This window comes from Bos mutus, chromosome 23 (genome assembly GCF_027580195.1).
Source record: "Bos mutus isolate GX-2022 chromosome 23, NWIPB_WYAK_1.1, whole genome shotgun sequence".
Classification (NCBI taxonomy): Eukaryota; Metazoa; Chordata; class Mammalia; order Artiodactyla; family Bovidae; genus Bos; species Bos mutus.
In genome coordinates this window covers 9,573,124-9,579,384 of record NC_091639.1, presented here as the reverse complement: position 1 = coordinate 9,579,384, position 6,261 = coordinate 9,573,124, and positions in this window count along the sequence as shown.

Below are 6,261 nucleotides of genomic sequence, written 5' to 3'. Positions count from 1 at the left end.
ATACACCCCAGATGTTCATCTGGACTGTTTGCACGTTTGCAGCGGCAAAACGTGCAGTGGTTACAGTACCTGTATCTACGTCCTTTCAGGCTGCTATAACAAAAATACCATATACTGAGTGGCTTCAACAACAGACATTTGTTTCTTGTAGTTCTGGAAGCTGAAAAGTTCAAGATCAAAGTGCCAGCAGATTCCTCTTGGCAAGGGCCCACTCCCCAGTTTATAGATAACCATCTGTTTGCTCTAACCTCACATGGCAGAAGGAGAAGAGCTATCTCTGGGGTCTCTTTTATAAGAGCACCAATCCCATTCATGAAGGTTTCACCCTCATGACCTCAGCATCTCCCAAAGGCTCCACCTCCTAATACCATCAGATGGGGGCAGAAGGTTTCAATGTAAGAATTTGGCGGGCGATGGTGAGGGAGCTGGTGCACAAGCATTCAGACCACAGCAACTTAGAGCAGGTAAGACACCTTCAACTAACAGGAAGGAAATAATGATTAAAAGTCGTCCTAGGACTACTCTGGCGGTCCAGCGGCTAAGACCCTGCGCTTCCAGTGCAAGGGGCACAGGTTAGATCCCTGGTCGGGGAGCCAAGATCCCACATGCCATGGGGGCATGGTCAAAAAAAAAAAAAGTTTTAATAAAAGTAGTCCAAATAATTGTGTTTATTTCATCAAACAAGACATCTAAAGGAAGGTACATCTATAGGAAGGTAGTTCTAACATCAGCAAAGGATAGGACTCTTGCTGTCTCCTTGCTCTCCTCTCCCAGTAATTAGCAGGGTCCCCAAATGACTGGCATGACTGCAAGTATCACGTCTTCACACAACCACATCCAAACAGGAAGAAATGGGGTGTGACAAACGGCCTTTCTCATCCTGCTGCTCCTTTTCATCAGAGAGGAACTTTTTCCCAGAATTCTTCAGTAGCTTGTCTTGGTGTACTGAACTGGGTCACATGTTCATCCCTGGACCAATCACTGTTAAAGGGAAATCCTGAAGTCCTGATTGGTGTAGGCCAATGACATCATTTGCAGGAGCTGGGCAGCTTGTCAGATAAAAAAAGAAATGGGTTCTGAGAGCAAGAAAAACAGGGCATGGTTATCGAGTAGGCAGCCCACTTTACCTGCCAAGTGCTGTACACGGCTCTTCATCTTGTTCAAAATCAAGAACGTATTTTTTGTGGATAATCAATCAGTACTAATAAGAGTGAAAGGATTTCTCATTACTCCAAATCAAATATTAATAATAGCCCACTGTTATTTTTATTGTTGTTATTATTATCGGCATCATCAAACAGGATGATGATAAAGAACAGAATCTAAAAGACCAAGACTGTCTTCCCGCTTTAAGCTATAGTTTGTTTTATTGTCCTGGGTATTTTTATACAGGGTTACTGAAAACATTTATCTTATGTTTACTTGAATTAAGCTGAAATACTATCACTATTTATTCTTTTCACATCAATTGCTAAATTAAATAGTGGCTTATGTATAATTACTGGGCCTGGAGGCTTATCCCAACCTGTGGGAAAATTCCTCTCCATCTGTATGTCACTGTGAGTTTTCATTCAAACTGAGTCACCCAACCTTTGACCCTTCCTGCTAGTCCAGCCACAGCTGTCATTTACCTTTTACCACTGCTTCCCAGGACACTTCCTGCTAGCCTTTCTTCCTCAGTGGTTCTGTCTCACCTCAAATTTATTTCCTTTATTTTTGCGTGGGTGGCTCTTCCTCTGTGTCCTGCATTCACTGCCACGTTCTTCTGAACACATTGCAATCTGACGTTGCCCACAGACACAGACATTCCCCCAAGGGAAGCCGTCAAGGTTACAATTCCAGTGTAAGACTGCAAATATCAGAGTCTTCTTTGAAGCTGTGCTCCACTTTGAACCTTTCAAGAAACAGTGATGGAACAGACAGAGCAGTTGAACAATTCAAGGAGGACGAAAATGCCAGGGAACAGAAAGATAGTTCAGGCTCAGCAGAAACTCAGAAGACCTTGGACCAGATGACTGCCCTTATTGTAAAGAGACAGGGGAACCTCAGAGCTGTCGGAGGTCTGTTCTAGGAGGCTGGTTTAGTGAATAAGAGAACGGCAGGGGAATGGTGATGGCGAATTTGATCATACGCTAATTCTGAAGGCTTTTATTGGTCCCCTGTCTTTAAATCAGGCTTCCCAGGTGGTGCTAGTGGTAAAGAATCCATCTGCCAATGGAGGAGATGTAAGAGACGTGGGTTCGACCCCTGGATCTGGAAGATCCCCTGGAGAAGGGCATGGCAACCCACTCCAGTATTCTTGCCTGAAGAATCCCATGGACAGAGGAGCCTGGTGGGCTACAGTCCACGGGGTTGCAAAGAGTCGAACATAACTGAAACAACTGAACATGCACACACGCCTTTAAGTCACTTAATAGGATATTAAGGTTTATCCCTGCTCTCCCATCTTTCTCCATAGCCTGCTGCTACCCACACTCTTCCTAACTAGATTTAACAGTGAAGCAGAAATGGCATGTGGAATACCTGAGTTTCTCCTATAAAAAAGAATCCCTCTAACTTCAAGCAAGATCTCTCTGCAAATTTAGTTGCCTTGAAATCCTCTGATAATACATAATGAAGAATGAGACAGGCACTATTTCGTGGACATGCTTGCATATTATTTCAGTTTCTCTCTCATAAATTCCCAAATCCCCAACCAATTTTATTGCCTGCTCCATCATTTTCTTCTATTTAATACTCCTGCAACGCCATCTATGCAGTCTGACCTACCTCTCCCCCTAGATTCAAAAGTAATAAATATGGAGTTTAAGAAAAGACTGTCTTTCTGTGTATGCAGATGGCTCAGACTTTGTCCTTGCTAGGCCTTCTGTATCTGAGTGACGGGATTCATTGGAGAGCCCCAGCTCGGGCATATGTGGCAGCTGCACCCTAAGTGTGCCTTCTTTTCCTGTATATTAGCTCAGCTGGTAAAGAATCCACCTGTAATGCAGGAGACCCGGGTTCAATTCCTGGGTCAGGAAGATCCCCTGGGGAAGGGATAGGCTACCCACTCCGGTATTCATGGGCTTCCCTCGTGGGTCAGATGGTAAAGAATCCCCCTGCAATGCGGGAGACCTGGGTTCAATCCCTGGGTTGGGGGAGATCCCCTGGAGGAGGGCATGGCAACCCACTCCAGTATTCTTGCCTGGAGAATCCCATGAACAGAGGAGCCTGGGGGGCTACAGTCCACGGATTCAAAAAGAGTCGGACATGACTGAGTGACTAACACACACCTGTAAAATAAGGAAGATTAAAAGTTTCCACCTCATGAGATTTTTGAGAAGATCACAAAAATTAACATATGAAAAGCCTTCAAAGTTTTACATAGGTAGCCATAGGGGACTATGGATTCTTTTTGGTTTTTTTCCTCTCTTTAACAGCTTTATTAAGGTGTAATTCACATATTCACCATTCACCCAGTTCACCCATTGTATGAATCAGTGTATTTACGGAGTTGTGCAACTATCATGACACTCAATTTTAGAACATTTTTATCACCCAGAAACACCATGCTCTCTAGCGATCACCCTGTCCCCTCACATCCCACCCCCAGCCCAGGGCAATCACTAATCTGCATCTGCCTGTGTAGCTCTACCTGCTCTGCACATCTCGTATAAATGGAACCACACACCACGTGGTCTTTTACGACTGGCCTCTTTCAGTTGCAGCGTAGTGTTTTCAAGGTTCATCTATGTTGTAACACATGTCAGTGCCTCGTTCCTTGTCATTGCTAAATAATATCCCTTTTTATGGATATCTTCATTTATCAATTAATGGACATTTGTGTTGTTTCCACATTTTCACTATTATGAAAAAATGCTGGTATAAATAGGCATGTGCGAGTTTTTGTGTGGATGTACGTTTTCATTCCCTTTGGGTATAAACCCAGGAGTGGAATTGTTAGTTCATTTTGTAGCTCTAAATTTAATCAAACCGCCAGACTGTGCTCCAAAGTGGCGGCACAATTCTTCATTCCCATTTGTAATGCATAAGCATTCCGGTTTCTCCACATCGCTACCAACATTTGCTGTTTTCTGACTTGTGGTTTCTAGCCATCCTTAATGGGTGGGAAATAGTATCTCTTTGATTTGCATTTCCAGATGGTTGGATGGCATCACCGACTCAATGGGCATGAGTTTGAGTAAACTCTGGGAGTTGGTGATGGACAGGGAGGCCTTGTGTGCTGCACTCCATGGGGTCACAAAGCGTCGGACAAGACTGAGTGACTGAACTGAACTGAATAACTAAGGATGTAAAGCATTTTTGCATGTGCTTATTGGCCACTGGTAAGCTATGAGCTCTTACAAAATACCTCTTGTTGATGCTTCAGGAAACTTACATCACAAGAGAGATTCTGAGAGCAGATCTAGCTCCTACGTTCTCTTGAGATTTTGAAATGATCCAGATTACTCCTACAACTCAGCCCTTGCCAGGTGGGAATACTAGCCATGTTTTTAAACATACCAATCAAAAGAAACTGAAAGAACAGAACAAGTTCATCTTATGTTCAATACGTCTCCTATTTAGCTTACATTTCTACCCAGGCCTCTTCTGTTTCTATGAAAACTCTTTTATTCCAGTATCTCCCCAAGATTACACTTACCGTAATTTGGGTTTTCTCAAATTCTGCTGCCTTGATGTCTTTTTGATGTGTGTAAGCCGTCCCACTGTAAAGTCTTCAAAGATATGGAACATTTACATCTTTCACAATGCACATGGAAGCAGTCTGAACATACTGAACGAGAAGGTCAAAGTCTTCCCACGTCTCAAGAAAGGGCCTCCTTAAACCAGCCAAAGCAGTTTAAACCAGATTTACAAACTTCAACAAGTTAATTCACTTCCATTTCCACACTGGTCAAATGAGATTCATAATTTCTAATTTATGGAGCTCTTGTGGATAGTAAGAAGTTGTATATATAGTATTTGGCACAGTGCTAGTCAAATAATAAGCACAGAATAAAAGGAATATACCTACAAATCCATTTATGCCAACTTTAAATTATTCTGTCTAAAATCATGTGCATGCTGGCTCTCTAGTCTCCAGGGACCAGTGATACACATGAGGACTCAAGTCAGGGGCTGCCCAAGAATACAATTTGCTGAGAGGTTGAGAAAAAAGAGAGAGAGACTCCAGACCCACAGGGGCCAAGGGACAATGCTGAATTGTCAGAGGCACTTCCAATTCTTAAGGCTTGACCTGAATGAGTCAAGGCAGGAGGCAGAGGCCCTGGGCAATTCAAGGAAGGCCTCAGCCATATGCACTCCCTGGATGACCTTGGCCTTCCCATCCAGCCTGACCCTCCCTATTTGACCTTGATGGCTACTTCAGTGCTGCTGGGGTTCTCCAAAGCCACAGAAGAAGAATCAAAACAGAACGGAATTCTCCAGCTCTAAAGACGAGGGCTACATCTCAGAAAACAAAATGAAGCATCCGTCAGAGATGCAATCTGTCATCTTCCATGTTCTTTGTTTTACCAGGGTTTTACAACAAGGGGCTGATAGAAAGAGACTCGAAGGCCCTGCAGATGGTGACTGCAGCCATGAAATTAAAAGATGCTTTCTCCTTGGATGGAAAGCTATGACAAACCTAGGCAGCATATTTAAAAGCACAGACATTACTTTGCCAACAAAGGTCCGCATAGTCAAAGCTATGGTTTTTCCAGTAGTCATGTATGGATGTGAGAGTTGGACCACAAAGAAGGCTGAGAGCCAAAGAATTGATGCTTTTGAACTGTGGTGTTGGAGAAGACTCTTGAGAGTCCCTTGGACTGCAAGGAGAGCCAACCAGTCCATCCTAAAGGAGATCAACCCGGAAAAGTCATTGAAAGGACTAATGGTGAAGCTGAAGCTTCAATACCTTGGGCACCCTATGCAAAGAGCTGCCTCATTAGAAAAGACTCTGATGCTGGAAAAGACTGAAGGCAAAAGGAAAAGGGGGCAGCAGAGGATGAGATAGTTAGATAGCATCATCACCAACTCAACTGACACGCGTTTGAGCAAACTACGGGAGATAGCGAAGGACAGAGGAGCTCAGTGTACTGCAGTCCATGGGGTTGCAAAGAGTCGGACACAGTTTAGCTTCTGAACAGCAAAGGCCCAGTGTCTAGCAGAGTAGTCACTTGCTGCCACCTATGGGTAGGACATTAAAAGTGACCCAAGGGGAAATGGAAATTTCTCTCATCCCTTACGTGCATTTAAATGTAATTCTACAGAAAGTACCAA